At 30.0% G+C, this 20,847-nt stretch overlaps 1 protein-coding gene across 1 annotated transcript in view; it reads left to right on the forward strand.

Moving 5' to 3' along the window:
* The window catches only part of ZnT86D (solute carrier family 30 member 7), a 42,695-nt gene extending 22,618 nt beyond the window's left edge, over nt 1–20,077 (forward strand). The window contains exon 3 of the transcript XR_012756576.1: nt 19,835–20,077. The gene's annotated coding sequence lies outside the window, so the exon portion shown is untranslated. The remainder of the gene's footprint in view (nt 1–19,834) is intronic.
* Nucleotides 20,078–20,847: the final 770 nt, after the last annotated feature.

The following is a 20,847-nucleotide window of genomic DNA, read 5'->3' on the forward strand; positions in this document are numbered from 1 at the left end:
TGAAGAAATAAATAAGGAAGAGAAAAGGGACTATCATCCTGGATAGGGACTGCCACAGGTCGGAATAGTTATTGTCTTGTCTAAAAAGAAACACGTCAATTTACTTACTAAGTCATTAGAGAGTTTATTTCTTGACAAAAAGTTTTTTTGCACGCAGAATGGGAGGTTAAACTGAGAATATAATCCGTAGCCCGTTTCATAAACCGGCTGATCTGTTGCAGTAAGATATCTGATCTTCCACCAGGTTGTTCATTTAGTAATAGTATTTCTTGCAGGTTAAGTAGTTTAGGAATCGGTGCGAGATAGATGCTAAAAGACTATGCGATACTTATGTCGCACATGATTACACTTGTCGTATCATTCCCATTTATTCTAAATTTTTCCTGAGTAGACTTTCAAGTTCCACATAATTAGTAGCTGTTATTAAATTATAGATTATTACGATTTGCATATTACTGAGTTCATATATGCAAATTAAGAAAAATATACACGGCCTTAATAACTTAACTTTTAAATATTTCTATTGCGCTTGAAAACATTAATAACTGTAGTATTGGTATACCTTGTCTGTTTTTGTTTGCACAATATTCATATAATTATGTACAGTAATGAAAATGCACAAGTGTAAAAATAAATTTTATACTCTACTAGGAAACAAATTTGAAGTGGTGCCTGTTATTAGCATTGATTAATTGTGCTATATTTACAGAAAATATCTTTGCCTAACCGCTTTTAAGTTAGTGTCATTACCATTTCTTAATGAATAAGGACTCTAGAAATACAAGTACTCAGACCTAATTACGTTGCCTGGTTCCTTCAATCGGGTTTGACAGATTATTGCAGCAATACAAAACAGTTTTAACAAAAGGTTATCGGTTGTTATGCCGACCACTTACCTGGCCAATTAGAGTTAACTTTGTGCTGGTAATATAATTCCATATTAGTTGTGTGTGTGTGTGTGTATATATATATATATATATATATTTATTCATAGCAGTATACACTGTTGTAATGATTTTTTAACTTATGAAAGTATTGAGTAATAATGATACTAATTTTCATAAGTTTAAGTAACAGATATCTAAGCAGATGCTAAAACTTGTGGTCGAGTGAAACATTGTAGTAATAATTGAGTCAAAAATGAATGCTCAAGCGTTCCTCAGTTTTTCTTTTATAATAGCTGCAAACAAGAGAACTATCAATGTGTATCTTGCTTTAAATTCTTTTTTGTCATAATCCATAGTCGGTTCGTATTTAGGTATTTTTTTTATATACTGTAATTTTATTGTATATGCACTGTTGAATTTATCTTTAACATTTGTATTTTTCAAATATTTGCATATTTATGAATTTATTTTGATTTACATTTTATTTTAAAGATTAACTAAAATGTTTGGAATCATTAGATACAAAGAATTAATATATTAATGATAACCGAAGTTATGTTTTTATGAAGAGTAAGAAATTGTAGTTTAGAGGGAACTTTTAGTTTTTAGATCTATCTATATATATATATATATATATATATATTTTGCTCATTGTAATTTTAACACTTTAGTTCTGAAATGTAATTCTTTTATTTTTTTAATATTTTTTATTCAAAAGCTTATAAATACTACTTTTAATTATAAAATAATGTGAATTTGTTTTTTAACCTGTATTACTTATTTTCTAAAAAAAATATGCATTATCTTTAAAATGACTTTTTCCTACATTGCTGTGTGTGTGTGTGTTTGTGTTGTGGAATTTGCTTATTGTGTGTGAAGAAATTTGTATTTATTGGCTGTGCTGATGAAGTTCATAATTTATATTAGGTAAATTGTGTAAAAATAAAAATTCTGTTTTTATTGTTAGTTATTTAAATATCTGCAAATTCTGAGAAGATATCCAAGTAAAGAATATTGTGGTACTATTTTAATGTTATGACATTCTTCAAGTTTGTTACATAAATTAAGCTAGACCGTTTTTAATAAAAAAGCAAAAAGTAGTGGATTGATAAAAATTGTTATAGATGTTCATTTTTACTTAATTTTTCAGGAACCGTTGAGTCCGCTGCAAAATCAGTGGTGCCAGTAGTTTATAGGAGGAGAAGAAAGAAATGCATTTTATAAATAATATAAAAAAATTAAGGGTTTAATATTAAAATGTTTTAAAATATTTCTCTTTAATTTTTCTTAGCTTGATTGCTGTAAAAAGATTGGAATAATTTGAAATTATCACCCTTTCTGTCTTTTTGGAAGATATAATTTTTAATACTCGTTTTTATCATTAAATTAAAGTTTTCTATATAAAAACTACTTTTAATAATGGTAGTTTTAATTTTGATTTTTTTTTTGTGATTATAAAGCAAAACCATTTGATTTACAATCAAGAATTTTCAAAACGTTCATGTTCATGTAGAAACTATATTATTAATAACTAATTTATAATGCATCCTGATAAAAAACCATAATAAAAAATGGATTTCTCCATTTATAACTTTTTATCAAATGATTTTTTATATTTGTAGATGTTTATTTAATAATTAATTTTTATTTTAAAAAATCTGAAAACCTTTGAAAAAAATTTTTTTTTAATAAATTTCCTTCTTTGAGATATTTCCAAAAAAATGCATTCCCCTGCTTGTCTCCAAAACTACCACTACCATCAATTATAATGTGCCAACTCATGTTATTTAGAGTGTGTAAAAATGAACATTTATGATTTTTTGATTATAAATGACTATAACTAGTGGATCACAAGGCTATTTCAACTACTGCATCCAACTGGAGTACAGTGTGCTCCCATCTGACAAAAAAGACCAGAATAATGCTAAAATAGTATACATAAATTATACTCTGTCATTTGAAGGGTTGTGGATTTTTTAAATAGCCAACAGTTGTTCAAAATCGTTCAATTTATAAGCACGTAATTGTAATTTCAGACCTAGATGCAGTATATAAAAATTTTTGGTGTATTTTAATACTTGATTTTTTTTTAATTTAAAAATTTAAGTTTTTGAAATGATGAGAGGATTTTTGATTTTTATTATATTTATCATTTATTTGTATTAGAAAATTGGTTATTTATTAGAAAATATAATTTTTAAATCTGTTATTCTTTTGTTGTATTGCTTTCACTGCAGTAATATAATAATAAATTTGAATCTTAGTACGGAACTTGAAACTTTATCATTGTAATACATTTTGTAATCACAATTTTAGAAATGTATGTACCTGAAATTTTTACTTTAAGTTTAATTTTAATTTCCCTTCACCAATCTACAGTGAAAATTTATTTTTCTGGCTACTCAGCATGAACTAATTTTAAACATTTTAAGGTAGCATAACCAGTGACTGACAACTCTATGATAAATTCATATGCGATTAGATTGAAATTTTTTTATTATAAAAAACTTTATTCTCTAATTAATAATATTTCTATATTATTATTAAAACAACTGTTTAGAAAATAATGTTTTGATGTTTAAGATTGTTCAGTAGCATACGTAAGTGTAATTAAAAATAACTAGAATAATTTGATCGATTTTATAAGTAAGTTATTAAATAATAATGTAGTGTGCGGATTAAAAATTTATTTCTTAAAAAATAATAAAAGTAATTATGTTTGTAGGCTAATGATGAATACTACAGGTATATAGACAAATAAATTATCACTAATGTATTTTAAAATTTAAAATTAGCATTGAATGGGTTAAATTACTTTTCTCGAATAAGTTTGAGCCTGGTGTAGGTAATAGCTTAATAATTTATTTAAAATTTATCCATATGTAAATTCTAGTCTTATTTTTATCGATCCACTAGTACATAGAACTTAAGTTCTGAAAGTATTGTTTCTAAAGAGTAGAAATTTTGAGTGGTAATTGTTATTTGTTTTTAAATATATTTTCTCCTTTTGTCGTTAATAAAAATGGCTCGCATTTTAAAATGATCTTTTTACTTATAAAAATTTGTCCACAAACATCACAGCAGATATCTGTAACCTTAGCTTTATACTCAATACAATTGCTTTATTCTCAACATAATTGTTGAGAATACTACTTTGTTCACCCAAAGTAGTCTTAGTCTGCTCTCCCAGATTAATAAAAACATTGTCATATTCTGTCTTCCACTTATCATTAACCTGATTTTCTACAGCAGTAAAATTTTCAGGCTATCCACTTTAAACACATTGAAGGGCTAAATTGTTTCCTTAAGTATGAGGGGCGATCAGAAAGTAAGTTACACCCTCTCTATGAAACACATTTATAAGACAATTTTTCTTTTTATTGAACAAAAACTACATATTTTTCAACGTAATCACAAAGTTTTTCTAAACACTTTTCTTACCTTGTGACAAGTTTTTCAATTCCACTCTTATAAAAATTTCCTTCAACCATTTAAGGACCACTTCCTTCAGTTCATCATCATCATTAGCAAAACGCTCCCCTCCCAGGTCTCGCTTGAGAGTACCAAACAGGTGGTAGTCGCAGGGCTCTAAGACAGATGATACCGCATTTCCCACTTGAATTTTTGTAGTAACTCCTTTGTCACATGAACTCAATAATGAGTAGTGTGAAAAAAGTGACCCCATTGCTCAATCTTCCAAGTCTTTGATCTTTAATAGCTTTATGCAATTTTTTTAAAGTCTCGCGGTATGATTCAGCATCGATTCTTGTTTCTCGGGGCATTGATTCACTGTAAACAACTCCTTCAGAATCGAAAAAGACTGTCAGCATAACCTTTTGAACATGTGGTGATGTTTTCACTTTTTTTGGCTGCGGTGAATTTTTGTGTCTCAATTCATGTGATGCATGTTTAGTCTCAGGACTGGATGTCTTCCCCTATGGGTCAGGATGTCCATCTGTTTAATCATCTATCCTTTGTTCTATTTATTTTAAACCATGTTGCATATATTTTTTAGCGCGCAAGATTTTAGTCTGATATTGTGATAGTTGTTGCGTTTCTGCTCTTTCTTTCTTGGATTATGGTAATTTATTTTTATTTAAGAAAAATATCTAAATACAGTTGAACATTAATAATTTAAACCATCTTATAGTCTGAATGGTAGTGTAGCCTTTGTACTACATATTTACAATACGTATATTTCTGAGTTTTGTATGAAAAACTATATTACATATGTTTTCTTTTAGATAAACTTATGAAAAAAGTGTATGTTGAGTGTATTTTCATAAATAAAAACCTTAATTGTTTTCTCCAATTAAGTCCATTAATTGTATAATTACATCCATGCCAAAAAACTTGTGGTTTTTCACTGAGATAACACAGACAAATGATAAAACTTGAACTGATGGTTATAAGGTACAAATTAAATGGAATGATAAGCATTTTCATTCAGTTTCCAGGATTGTAAATTGTGGTTTGGAAAAATGAAAACTGTGGTTATAAAATGATATTGGCATTACAAAGTTCCTACTTTTAAGCGGGTATGAAATTATAAAAGAAAAAAAAAATTATATATATAAAACTATATATAACTATTCATACTTATGAAAATGAGTTGTAACATTTAACACTGTGCCAACTCATGTTGACAGTGAGTGTTGCCCTGGATTGTATTTGACACATTAACTTCCATGCAAAAAAAAGAGAGACCTTGCATCAGCAAATGTTAAAAAAAGGTGTAGAAAAATATTAGTGGTTGTTTAAAAATTAAAAAAATAAATAAATAAAGATTGATCATTGAGAATGTTTTAATGTATCTATGATTATATGTTTTGCTGAATAAAAATGTTTATGTAATTTTAATTTATATATTCATTTTACAACAAAATGTTATGTTCTATTATTCTGTTATTTTAATAATTTATCTTCAGTTTCAAAATAAATTGAAAATATGAACTTACCTAGATCCCAGTTAACTTAATTTGTTGACTTTTATCATATGCCATGTAACAGATTACAAAAATGATCTCTTATTGCTGTTATAGTTCATTTAACATTTAATTAATTCTCAGGTAAAAACATAGATTAAAGCATCTAACCTTCTGTAGCGTTTGATGTAGTTATTTAATAATATTTATTTATTTATTTATTACAACAGCAAGCTAATTTCCTATAGAAGGATAATGAATGTTATAGTATGTGAAAATGCTATGTCTGATATGGACTCAAACCCAAAACCTGCAGATGAATGACAGAGACATATCACTTCATCATATAGGGGGTGAACAGTACAATACAGTAATTAGTTTCTTTAATAAACTGTTTAATAATGTTTGTTACATTTTATTTACTGTTTTTATTTTTATATAAGTAATATTATATCTTCCTAATATTAATCTCTTCATTTTCTGACCCCATTTATTACTCTGTAAATTTTGTATAAAGATTATAATAGAAGAAATCTTATATGCTGTAAAACCACTAAGAAAAATTATTTGTAGTTATAGTGAACTATTTAAAATAGTTTTGTAGAATTGATCATATTGTTTACAATAATAGTAAACAGAAGTTGTTATTGTTTCATTACAGTCTGTCAGTTTTTGTGTAGCGGTAATTTTAAGCTTTTATATTTCCTAAGTTGCTTATTATTATTTTTCTTATCCACAAGTAAATAAAAAAATGATTAAATAGTAGAATTATTATTTAACATATTTTTTATATTCCAAAATTAAAATATTACAGGAAACAAGTAGTATGCCCTCAGTAAATTAATTCCTTGCTTCTATCAGAATTAGTCGATTAAAAATATAATAAAATTAAATCTTTATATAACATAATGATAAAATTACGTACTTGTAAATTGGCATTTATTCTTTTCAGAACTATTTGAAATGTTAGCCACCTAGTAGGTTAGAATTTCATCTAAATAAAAATAGACTAATAGTAGCCGTGAACAATATGGGTTTAGAAAAAGGAAATTCACAAAAAGTGTCATTAATTTATGTAAAAAAGTTGAGTGATGGGTTAAGAAGAAAAGGATATAACAATATTTTTAGATCATTAAGTAAATGTTTTTTCTGTGAATTTTTAAGTTCTACTAAAGTTTGAAAATATAGGTATAACCATTTATTGAATAGGTAGATTAGCAGTCATATATTATTGATAAAAAATGAGTGTAGAGATAAATCAAGAAACAGAAGGAATAGTTTAAAATATTGGTTCCAGATCATCAAAATATTAGTCTAGTATTATAAGGTTTTGTGTGCTACGTTCTGCTTTACTTTTTAACATGATTATCTGCAACCATCAGTGATTAAAAAGAATCAAGTAATACTCTTTATGCAAATGATATAATACCGATACATAATGTTAATGGATTAAAGTAGAGTTTTTAATAAATATACATATGGCTTTTCAGTATTATTTAATTATAAATTCAATTTTATAGGATATAAAAGTAAATTTAGCAAACACAAAAGTAATATTAATATCATGATAGGTAATACTGTAGAACATTTGTTACTAATGAAGTTTCTTAGATGTAATGAGTTAACATAACTTTTCTTGAAATAACTATTACAATATATTTTCATAAAAAAAACTCAAGTACTTTTCTTTAAAACTAATATCTTGGATTCTTGATTATAAATTGATTTAATTATTTGTTGCTCGAATAAATTTGATAATTTTATGTCGATTCTCAATATGGTTTTGAAGATTAGCATTTAACAAAATTTAGAATGATTTTTTAGATTAAAAAAAAAGAAACAGTAATTAGTGATTGTAAGAATTAGAGAAAATGTTATTATGTTGGCAATCTTTTAAAGATCTATTTATTGATGACAGCTCAATAATTATTTATTTATGTACCAATAATCAATCGTAGGGAATTAAAACAGAATTTAACTCTTATAATTTTAACTCATAAAAAGATACAAAGCAGTTTATGGAAGTCCACAGTACATTATTTAAACATAAACCATGTCGTATAGGATCGTATAGGAGTAACTATGATGTATTTGTGATAGAACAAGTTTTAAAAAAAAAATTAAAGCAGTTTTTAATTAAAAAATATTTGTATTCTTGAATAATTACCTTTGCTCCCAAATCATAAATAATTTACATAATTGTAGGTTTTTTTTTTGCATAGGAGGATGGAAAAGCTCTACCAGCCACTGTCCGCCTGTAACAGATAATAGTGTCAGGCTCTCACTGACTAAAAAAACTTCCCCCTGTATCATGCAGCAACTGGACCTAACCACAAGGCATAAATACAGTTCCCATGTGATACACGTGGGCACACCAGTAGCTGGCCTCAGAACAGAAGAGTCCAGCATTCCCTGGGAGTCACTGGCAGACAACAACCCGGGTGGGCCTCTGCTGCCCAACCCCAGAGACGACTAGCCTTTCCCCACTACTCATCAGCCAGCTTGTCTTTGATGATCCCTGTGAACATACACTTTATTAAGGTCCAGTTCCTTCTAGACTGGAGCATTAAAACTATGATGTTTGATCAGCATTCAGTTGCCCCAAATGCTGATAACAATCTCCTCTATTTCACTTCCAGAGAGAACATTCAAAGATGGTGTGTTCGACAAAGTTGACATACCCACAATAGCTGCATCGGCTCGATTCTGTTCGCATAAATCTCTTTAGGTACTAGCGAAAACAGCCATGACTTGTCAAGAAATGAGTTAGCTTATACCTAACATCTCCAAAGTCTCTCTTTACCCACAGTTGAAACCGCTGTGTCCAAGCGCCCTTCTCTGCACCTCCTCATCTGGCCTGCCACCTGCTCATCGTCCATTCATGCAGTAGTTTCTTGTCCATTTCTCCTACTCTTTCCTCTTTCTGGCGGATGAGTAGGTCTATCGGAGGAATGGCCGCTACCATCAACACCACTTCTGTGGATATCGTACAAATCCACGGCAAACTCCTTAACACCAGACGTCGCTGAACTCTTCCTAGCTTCTGAGCATGCTCGTTTTACTGACAACCCTCTTGTTCACACAGGGACCTCTTGTTCACATAGAGGATGACAGCATGTACCACATGTATGTTCAGCCTACTCTTTCCATAGCTTCACCCATATGATGTTCGCCAGAATCCAAGAGGGAGTTAACCACCCTCTCCGCCTTTTGCATCATTCTCTGGATGTGAACTAGGAAGGACCTTCTAAAATCCAGCTCCACACACTCGGGTACTAGACTGCCCAGGAAGGGAGGATCTCTCTGCTGTTGAGGGTGAAGGAAATGCCTCCAAATGTCCTGATCCACGTCATCATCACTGATGTCTTTTCCACTGTGATACTCAATCCATTCAGCTTCTGATGATGTTGAGTGAGCAGTTGCCAGCATCCATGACTTCCTGCACCGTCCTTTTGCAGATGACCAAGGCCAATAGATCTGTGAACGCTACTGGTTGTACCCCCACCGGGAACCGAGCCTCCAGGACTCCTTCATAGACTATATTCCATAACAGAAGACCACCAATCCTTTGGGCACCCCTCTAGTGAGCTCCTCGCCAACACCTGCCACTGTTAGTGCTCTTTCCGACAGATAGTCACGGACCAACTTTCTTAGATATGGGCTGATCCCTTTTCTCCTTAAAGGCATTCATGATGTCAGTTAGGAGTATTACAGGAATTAACCTTTTGTACCTGCCCCCGCAAGCTGTCCTGTCCACCATCGACATCACCTTCCAGATCACATCCACAGTGGACCGCCCTGCCCTGAATCCATACTGGTGAGCACTCAGACTGCATCTTGCTTCCTTCTCCTCCTGCAACCTCTCGACCAGCATTCTTTCAAACAGTTTAACTATTTTGTTCAAGAGGCATACCAGTCTATATGCCGCTGGGCCTTTGAGTGACGTCCCCTCTTACCATAGCAACCATCCTAGCCTCACCGTTCTTGTGGCATAACTCCTCTCAAAGAAGGATGGTGTTAAAGGCCTCCAGGACTGCCCCAGGCATAACCCTGGCTATTAGCTTGATGACTTTTTGGGCACCCTGTCTGGCCCTGGACTGTTGCTGGCCTTACATCTTCTAGTTGCATCCATCAGCTCCAAGCCTCTGGATCTCCACTGCTGCAATCTCCTCTCGGATCAGCGGCTGTCCTTCTGGGAAGAGTGTCCTCAACACCTTCCTTAGCAATTCAGGGCCCAGTATCAGTTTACTCCCAAACCTTTTAGAAACTATCTTTAAGGCAACCCCCACAGCTCTTTTAGCTGTTTGCACAAATCAATCCACCCCTGTCATTTGGGACTCTCATATAGCCCTTTTTAGTGCAGTTTGGCCTGCAAATGCCTCTCCCATAAGGAATTCCTTGTCTCTTCATCTTGTGTACGTCTCTGAAAGGCCCTCCTGGCCTTCCAACACAAATTCCTGAACCTGGCAATCTTTGGTGTCCACCAGTGACTGCCTTCCTTCTTTGGCCCTGTTCAGCCCCATTGCACTCTTGCTGGAAAGCTTCTTCAACTGCCTGGACAGCAGTTCCAGGGTCATACATTCTTCCTCAGCAAACCGGCCGGAAATTACCTGCTCGAACCCTGGGATTCTGGTCTCCATTAATGTCAGCCAAGGCACCCAGCTTCTACGCAGGTCTAATTGCGTCTCCACCACAAAAACTATTGCCCTACAATAACCGAACAATATATCTTCAGTAACACACCACCCAGTGATTCACATAATTGTAGGTTTAGGAACTTAGAGGTTTAGACTTAAGTTTAACCTTAAATTAGTAGAGGATATATTAAAAAAATATACTTTTTCCAAATGTACAATTGTATAATGCTATACAGTAGGCCATACTTAACTTTATTTTCTACTGATCATGTTTAGTCCAAGTACCAACTTTACAATTAATTACATTTCTAAGTTCTTGCGATATTTCTTTCCCCTCATAGTCATGTAATAATCAAACAGTTTAAATACTGTACATGTGTTTCAACTGCTAAGTTTTTGTATATTAAAGGTTTTATGTAGTAGAATATAAGGTACTACAAAATTATAAAATGTTCAAGGTATAGTGAAACATTAGTTTAAAATATAGTATCTTTTGCTCAAAAATCTGTAGATGTTATATGTTAAATTATAAACAAAGATTAATCAAATAAACTTTCAGAGTACTTTTGAGTATAAACTTCTACTTTTTGTCGTGTTTAATACAAAAAAAAAAATTACCAAAATAATTAAAATTAATTTAATGAAATAATAATGATTTTTATTGTTTATAAAAGAGTATGATTTATGAGATTGATTATTGAAAGTATTTTAGATCTATTATTATTATTATAATACTATATTTTCAGTGTTATTGTTAGTATTTTTGTTACGTAATATGTATAGTATTAAAAACAAATGTATAATTATCTTGATTTAAATAAATTTAAATGATAATACATTTATAATCATGGAATTTGTAATATTATGTGATGCCTGTTATGTTTCGTAAATTAATTACTTATTCATAAAATTTGTTTACTGTTGTTAATTATATTTAATTTAGCTAGACATTATTAAACAGATGTAATAGAGTAATAATTATAATTTATTTCTCCTGAATGTAATTTTAATCCTGCTTTTAGTGTATTTGGACTTTTTCAGTAAAAGTGTTTTTTATTTTAGAGAATCTTGACTTGCTAAATTTTATATTACTTAAAATATAGAATGTACCCTATAATTTAAGTAAAGATTTAAAAAAGAATAGACTACATATTGGTGACTGGTTATAAGACATTCAGTAATTTTTATAATATCGTGAAAATATATAAAGGTTTTGTTACTTTATAAAAGTTTTATTACTTGTCATAATTTAAAGATTGTGTTAGAAATAAATAAATAGTTTATTCAAATCATAACATAATTATACATCATATGAATTACATTAGGAATAATTTAATAAAATGAATATGTTTCATTTTATGAATAACTTGATCAGAACAGTATTACAAAATATAAAATTAATGAATGAAAAAAATTATTATGGTTCATATTTGTGCATAAAATTAATCTTAAGATTATACTGTAACTGCTTAAAATTAGTAAATTAATAAAATCAGTATGTAATAAAATTATACTGTATTTATTCAAATATATGTTGACATCGAATATTCACAGACCCCCATTTTTTAATTTAATTTTCAGGAAAAAGTTGATAGAACTTTTTTCCACCAATAAGAAATTATTTTAAAAATTTATTGTATGTAATTATATAATCCTGTACCTACTTTTTATTATACTGTTATATTAGTATTTTATTATATTTCTGTATAACATTATACATAATTGCATAAATTTTATATCTACGTAATATCATTAAAAAAAAATTTTAAATTCAAGATTTTTATTAACAAATATTTAAAAAAATAATAGTAATAATTTGCAATTTCTAAACTTATATATAAATTATTTTTCTATAATTTCTTGAAAAAAATATTATATTAAAAAATTCACTGCTTCACAAAATTCACCCGCAACATAAACATTTGAATTGATGCCGTAATCATCATCAGTACTGCCATCTCAAAAATGTTGTTTTCATTATTTGATTTTTCCTCCTGTAGAATGTCATCTTCAGTATCATCTTATGTATTGCTAATGCAACATTTTTTAAATCCTGGTCTACTACTATCTAGTTTTGAGTTCCACGTCTTGATAATCTTCTTATGCAATAAGCTCATGGAAAGTTTTTTTTTATTCTTTCAGTAGGAGCTAGCTGATGACTGTTGCTTCACATCTAACAGTTATATATTTTTTAAGATATCCCTTTAAAAGTCTTATTCACAACTAGATCCAAAACCTATAAATGTGAAGTCATACCACCTGGTATTACAACTAAATCAGTGTGTAGTCAATCCATTAACGTGGATTGCTATTTTCTAACACCTAAGTTTCTGAACCAAACCAAAAATTACAATAATTTTTTTGGCATTGTTTCTTTTGGCATTGTTTTTCTCTTTCAAATCACAAATGGTGGCAGTTTTGAACCATCAGCTAACACACACACAATATAACAGTTATCCGTACTTTTACATTTCCACTTGTAATTGACTCAAATTTTTCATGTTTTGTATGGATTGTTGTGTTTCTAGGCATGTCAAGAAAACTGGAGTTTGATCAATGTTACCGGTTCTGCCTAGCAGATAGTTGTTTGTTTTTCTTAAATTAATAATATTTTTTTTGGAAACAGTAAATTTTTCCTCATAAAAATTTAACCCAATGATTACCAGGTAATTATTGAGCTAATGTTTTACAACTCTTAAGGCTAATCCATTCCTTTTGTCATGTACCTACACCAACCTTCTTCCTTTAAAATTTTCTACATCTTTCTCTTCAGCGATTTCAACACCTTTAAACATGATTGCGTCTCTTGTAATATAAAAACATTTACTTATATTTTCTTTAATGTATTTGACAACTAAACATTCTGTTTCCTCCAACAATTTACGATTTTTCATTAACACCATATTTTCTGGCTGAACTACAGTTAACCGTGACTTTTCGGTTTCACTTATTAATTATTAAGTTAAATTTTATGTCAAAATTTCAGCAAAAACCTTTTACACTTTCACTCATTTCTAGGGAAAAAAGTTACAACAAATAATTATTTTAAAACGGGATGGTATCTTCAAGCCAAATAGCTTTAAACTGAGAGTTGGGAACGAAAACTAAGTTATATACAAACAAGATAGAAAAACTATTAGGAATTACAGTGAAACCTGTTTAACAGATACCTCTGTGTAAAGGACAGTTTCAGAATTCCCAGACCCAAAGTAAAGGATTTTAATGCAACAACCTTTACGTAAAGGACACCTGTCTTTATCTTGCATCTTCTAATACTAACTGTTCATAACCCTTAATTGTGCATGCAGGTAGATAACTGTGAGAGAAATCCTTGTATTGAATCATATCAAGATAGAAAAGAAATTATCAAATACTCATGAAGAATAAATGTTTAACTAGATATTATTTGATAAAAAGATTAAAATAAATGAAATAAAAAAGACGGTTTCAAGTAATTGGGAAAACTAAAAACATTCACCGGTTATGACACCGGTCATTTAATCATCTCTTTTCTTAAAAGTTTGAAAATGTAATTCTATATTTTAACTTTATCTATATTCTAATTTAAAAAGTCAATATTTTTATGAAAATAAGAAATTGTTAATTAGGTACTTTTATTAATATAATAATAATAAGTAAAGGCAGTTATTACTAAAATTATAAATGTAATAGTCCCCCATCATGAATATAGAAACGAAAATAAACTATAAAACAACTTAAAAGCCTGGTCGAATCCAAATGTAAGTTGGCCCTTCATTCAAGTTGACCCCCATTTTGTGGGAGAAAGTGTGGGAAAAACCTTACGTATATTTGGGCAAATACATTAATTTTAAAGACATTAAATTGAAAAATATTTAGCATATATCTAAGTTCATATTTATACAGAAAATTTATAATTTGTCAATTTGTTTTTTTTTTTTTAAAAAACATCCACAGTAATATTGTATCTATAAAAGATGATTTATTAAATTTAATTTTTAATAAGGTGGTCAGAAAATGTTTTAGATCAGTAGCAATTATTAAAAATAGGAACTAAAACATAATAGGTTTTTCCTCATATCAAAGATATTATATTTAATAAAGTAAAAATGGTTGTACTGTTTAGTTAGTGAATAATATTAGTTTTTAAGATTAAATATTCACAATGTGTAATAATGTACTATTTTATTCACTGTAGTTTGTTGAAAAATAGATTTCTTAGTTTACAGACTCTGCTGTCCATTTTTTGTCTTACACCATTTTCAGAATTTTATTTTTTTGGCTCACAGGTTGTTTTGCTTACTCTTCCTCAATCGGCTTGAGTAATAAAAATCAAAAGAAGAAATCACCCGTAAACTCACTCTTGTATTTATCTCTATAAAATTCGCAGTGTACTTAATTGAGTAATTGGTCAAAAATTTAGCAAGTTCTCAATTTGTTAGAAAAGCAAATGTCCATTCAACTTGGAAATTAGCCTATGAAGAATACATGGGTACACCTTAGATTATGCTCTTCAAAGAATGTAGGGCCAATGCTCCATATCATTGAAACCTCTTACCAGACACTAGTATTAATGTCTTAGAGTAGTCGCACTTTAAAAGTCATGTGGATTTTCTTCAGGTCAAGCGTTTTGAAAATTTTGTGAATTAATATATTGTAATAAATTAAATGTGTTATCTGATAAATAGATTAACTAAAAATTTTCTTTACAGAATTATGTATCGTGAACATTATTGTAAATCCTAATTTCATAAATTACAGTGACACAGTAGGGCTCCAATTGCCCCATTGATTTTGTAAACATGGACATGACTTTCAGATTTTACCTGACTTGTATTTCTGTCTGTACAAAAAGATTTCATTATTTCTTTAAGACTTCTCGTCAAATTTGTTGATAACAGTTCTTATACTAATCTTTTACTCAAACTTTTCATAGATTTATCAGATAATTTTTTCCTTTAATCCCAATTGAGTTAATTAAATTGGCCCAGTTCTAACCTTCAGTAATACACTGTTTTACTAAATATTATATGTCTTTTCTTTAACGTAAAGTAATGGACAAAAAAATAATAACAAAATAAGTTGTTTACTGTATACCAATAACATAGTAATTCATGTGTTTGATTTATTGACAATTACACAATTATTGTATGTTTTCAGAAACCCGTCAGAGTTTGCATAATGCATTGTTTCCTACAGAAAAGAATACATTAATTTATTACTTTACATCGTCATAGTTATGACTATGACACGTTTTAAGCATCTGAGGTACAAGTGGTATTAATCAGAGTTACCTTTGTAAGTGTAATGTTATTCATTATATAACAGATTTATTTAATGAACAAACTGAAGATGTCGCCTAAAGGTGAAGAATATCACCTAAATTTCAGTTATCTGGCACATCGATATGCTATAATAGATATTCAGCCTCAGTGGGGAATTCCTTACGCTCTATAATAAGGTTGGCTAGGATGTTTATTATTTTTGGAAGTGACTTTGTGTTGTGTTGAGTAGCCTTCAACCTTTACGGTTATTGCACCCAACCTACATAAGAACTGAAGTGAATGTTATAAAAATATCTTTAAAGACTTTGTCGTACCTGCTGCTTTCCTTCAGATTAGTTATTAAAATAAAAATCATTTACACTTTAAGAGTTTAAATATCAGTATCCATGACATATTAAGTAATTCCAGTACACTTTTAACTTAGATGAAGGTAACAAAATTATACATGGTTCTGAGGTACCTTTCACTGTAAATCAGTTACAGACTACTGCTAGTTATTACACGACTGAAATTATTACTCTTTAATTCCATTTTATCGCTTGTATTTCATTTGCTAAAACATAAATTGTTTACTTTGTACTAATGTCATATGCTTCTAATTCTTATGTACTACCTTAAATTTAAGATGTTCATAACTTATTAAAAATGCATTTTCAATAAAAGCAGTACATTGTTATGATTATAGGTGTTGTGATAAAATTTCTCTCATGATAGTTTAATTAATTTTAAGTTTAATTATTAGAAAATTAATTTCCACGTTGGGTATTTTAATAATAAATATACTATCCGGCCAAGTTTAATTAAATTTTTTGTTTATATAATTTTTACCGAATTATTTCTATGAAGTTTTTATTTTAAAAACAGGACAATTAATGGAAAATTTACCGGCAGATTTGAAAGTTTTATACGTGAATTCAGAGCAGGGCTACTAGCTCGTCTGTTTTCTGTTGAATCAGTGGTATAATCTAAACTTGCCAAGCGATAAAACCTTTTTGTTTATTTTTTAATGACAATAAAGTCTAGAAGATACAAAATCATTTTATATTTTGTGTCGAGATGATAGCCATGAGAGGTCTCAATTAATTCACCTTTCCACGTATTAATCCATCAATATTGCACTAACTTATTTTAAAATTTGTTTTTTAACATATAATTTTTACGCTGGTGTTAGATAATACGATGTAATTATGTAATCATCATTTATCTCCATTAGTACAAAGATTCTATGTTTGTTTCAGTATTGAAAGTTATATATGAATTGTTTTAACATGAAAGAATTGAAATGTTGTAAAATAAAAGTACACATTTTTGCTAGTAAAATGTGTATTTAGGAGGGAGACAGGTATTTTTGAAATATATCTATTTATTTCATAATCGTTCAGCATTTGTCAGGTTAATGGAATAATGTATTTGTTCCTAAATTATCTGACCGGTTAATATTGTTCAGCGATAAAAAGTGGTGGTATGATATAAATTTTTACCTGATTAATGCATTAAGCGATACTGTGTAATATTTGGTCTCCTGTCAACCTAAAATTTTACTGTCAACCTAAAATTTTACTGTACATATTGGCCTAATGGTATCTCGTTTTTAGTAAAATAATAGGGTTGTGGTAGTATTGATAGCAACAAACCTATTTTCAATCAAATCACTACACATACCTTTTTTAAGATTTTAACAACTGTTTTATTGGTATTTTTAATTGATTTTTAAAAAATAAAATAATTCCATTTTAATTGAGTTTAAATTACTATAAAATAAGTCAGTGTGCTGTTTTTGGTTTTTTTATTTATTTATTTTTTTAAATAATATCATTTCTATAAAAAAAATTAAGTTGGAAAGTAGATAATAGACTTGCTTACTTTTATATGATTTTTTTTACTGGGAATATTTATTTTATTCCAATATTTTTTTGTGTGAGAATGTTTAAACATGTATGTTTTATTTAAAATTATACAGTATTTTATAATTACATATTGTTGTGCTATGAAAGAAAATATTTTAATTTGAAATAATTGAATAAATAAATAAGATGTTAATAAATTATAATTAAAAGTAGTTATTAAATTATAAATTACTTTGTTGTTTTCATTTATTATCCTCAATAGAATACTCTTTGTTATTAAGACAATCCCAAACTTTTTTATGGCACCAAACCGTAAAAGGAGTTTCTAGAGCATGCAGGAATGGAATAATAAACAACTGTTACGAGGGAGTCAAAAACTATAGGGAAATTTTTATTTTCCTTCTAATCACATATCTCGCAACACTTTTTTTATTTTTTTTTATTGTAGTTGCCCCGCTTCACAGAGACGAACCCACACTTAAGTATAAACACAGCTTCGACGGGTACCATTGCCTCAAACCACGTGGGCAGTAACCCTGATCTTGGCTGTGCTGTTCCCAAGGTCCCCACCCAGGCAGCCAAACTTGTTCGTCACATGACATGCCTCTAATGAGGGGACCCACGAAGGGATCCCCTCACCAGGACTCTGGTCTTACATTGCCATGCCTCAAACGGGGAACTCCAAAGGATCCCCACCGGGACTTTGGTCTTACTTTCCCCTCTAGTGGTGCCGAAAGGAGTCTATCCAATCATCAGCGATGAGGTGCCGGAACGTCCACCCCTTCTGGACGAGGCTGTCCTGTGCCAAAGCCACCGTAGCTCCACACACATAAGCGTCTACTCTTTATGTTCGAGATGAAGCCCTGCAGCCCTGGTCCCCTCCAGAGCGTGGCCGATCATATTGCAGGAGGCCTCTTTCTGACAATTCTTGATATGGCCGACCTCCTGCAGGTAAAACATTGACGACCCATCCTGTCCAGGCCACCTCTAAACTTAGCTCGGTGCCTCATATTCCAACACTTTTTGATCGCAAGCATAACCTCCACCTGATCTTTATATATAGTTGGATAGAGGATCCCGTGTATTGGAATTGGTAAAAACTTGCCACCAAATGAGTGGCTAGAACTAAATAAAATGAAAGGTCACATGCACAGAGATAGTATAAGAGTAGGGATAAAACCACATTTTAAACCGATGCAGTAGAAGTGTTCTGATTTTGTATTTTGAACACTGATCTCTATAAAACTATATAAATTTTCTACAACTATCTGTAAATTTCTGTTTGTGTTGCGAAAATGACCGTTCTTTTGGTTATCTGGCTTGAATAAAATAAACATCCCTACAATCACGAACAGTCACGCAAGTGTACAGTGGTTTTATTTAGTTCCCAGCCACTCAATTTGCAGCGCTGGAGTATGCTTCAATATTAAACACTTAATTTTATTTTACGCCATAAAGATCCTCTATCCAGTTATATAGAGATCAGTGATAACCTCTTATAATTTCATTGCTAGGTGTTTGTGGCTGGCTGTTTTATAACTCAATTTAAAATGAGTACTTTTGTCTGATCGCATTAAAGAATAAATGTAAACGGCGATACATTTTCTCAATTCAGAAGGGGTGAAACCAGCTGAGATACACATTTATAGAATGCCACTGCAATATAGAGAGAAATGTTTGAGAGGAAGCAAGCTCTAAGAATGTATTGATCATTTTACAAAAGGTAGGATTTCTCTTTGTGATAAATAACAAAAAGGACCGCTTCAAAAAATGTAACGATATCAAAACGGTTAAATGATTTTTGATAATTGACAAATTTAAGATGATGAAGTTACAAGCAATGAATATAAGCAACGGCTCAGCGTTTACAATTATTCCATGATTCTTTAAGCTTTCAAAAATTCTGTGATCACTGGTTCCGTATCAGCTGATGAATATCCAAAAGAGAATCATTTAAAAATTTCTCAGAAGCTTTTGAAACATAATGAAGATGAAAGATTTTCTGAAGCTAATAATAACAACCTCTGATGAGACATGAGCCCATTACTTAGAATGTGAAAATAAGCAACACTTGGTCTTGAAACATTCTTCATCTCTAAAGTAAAATATTCAAAATTTACCTTATCTGCATGAAAGTTTATGACAATATTCTGAGACACGCTAGTTCTAGTTTTTATTCATTTCACATCTAAAGGTGAACAGCGAAAACTACTGTGATCACTGAAGTAAAAAATAAAATTCATATGACCAATAAAGCAATTTCTTGCCTTTCAGATCTTGGTTTTGAGCTGCTGGACCAACCACCGTAAGTCCTGACCTGGTTCAAAGTGATTTTCATCTTTTATGGCCCGCTGAAAGGAGATCTGTGAGGAGAATCACTTTTATTCAAGAGGTCATGAAAGTAATGTAAAATTGCACCGGACTTTAATTACTTCCAGGAAGAAATTTGAAGCTAATTATGAATTATTTCATTGCAGAAAAGATTTTGTTGAAAAATAGGGATGTTAAAATGCAAATAAAAATAATGACTATCTATTTTAGCTGAGATTACAAGTAATTATTAACAGTTACCTATTCCTATATACAAAAAATTTTGAATTAAAATAAAATTATTTTTTATTGGAGTTCTTTCACTGAAGAATAGGTGAACCACATTTCTTTAGATTCATTTACAAAATGCACAGTTAAGGTTGTAGAATAGTCACTGAATTCTTCTTTTGCTCTCATGTTTATTGCAAGAACAATAATATGGAAATTATTGTTTATTTTTTATAGGTACTTCTCCACTGCATATTTAATGATAGCTTCTACCAGTTTGTGGTTAAGTTTTGATATTTCTTAATATTTTAATATTGTATTCAAAGTTATTTATGTTAAATTGTAATAATTACCTTTAAATAAAAATAATAATTTACTAAAACATTATAGTTAGAAAGTTCTGTAAGACTTTTTCAAGTCAGTACGTTTTTTTCTATTAACTTCTTTTTATAATTTTTCTCTACTATGAACTCTAAGACAAACAACCATTCATTCATCTTAGAAATTTCTATTGATTATTGATGATTCTTTAATAATTATGTTAGAAATTTTTCGTTGATTTTTATCATTTTGGTTAGTTGAAATTCAATCAGTTCTTGGTTCGCCTTCAAGTACGTTTCAGCTTGTTTGATAAGAGTCCTGATTGTTCCCTTGCATCTTTTTCAAGCTTCTTGAAACAATCCAAAAATAATTTTCCTTAAAGAAAAGAAAATTTCACTCATATTTGTGTTTTTGGAAAACCATCGATA

This window comes from Lycorma delicatula, chromosome 5 (genome assembly GCF_047948215.1).
Source record: "Lycorma delicatula isolate Av1 chromosome 5, ASM4794821v1, whole genome shotgun sequence".
NCBI classification, from domain to species: domain Eukaryota; kingdom Metazoa; phylum Arthropoda; class Insecta; order Hemiptera; family Fulgoridae; genus Lycorma; species Lycorma delicatula.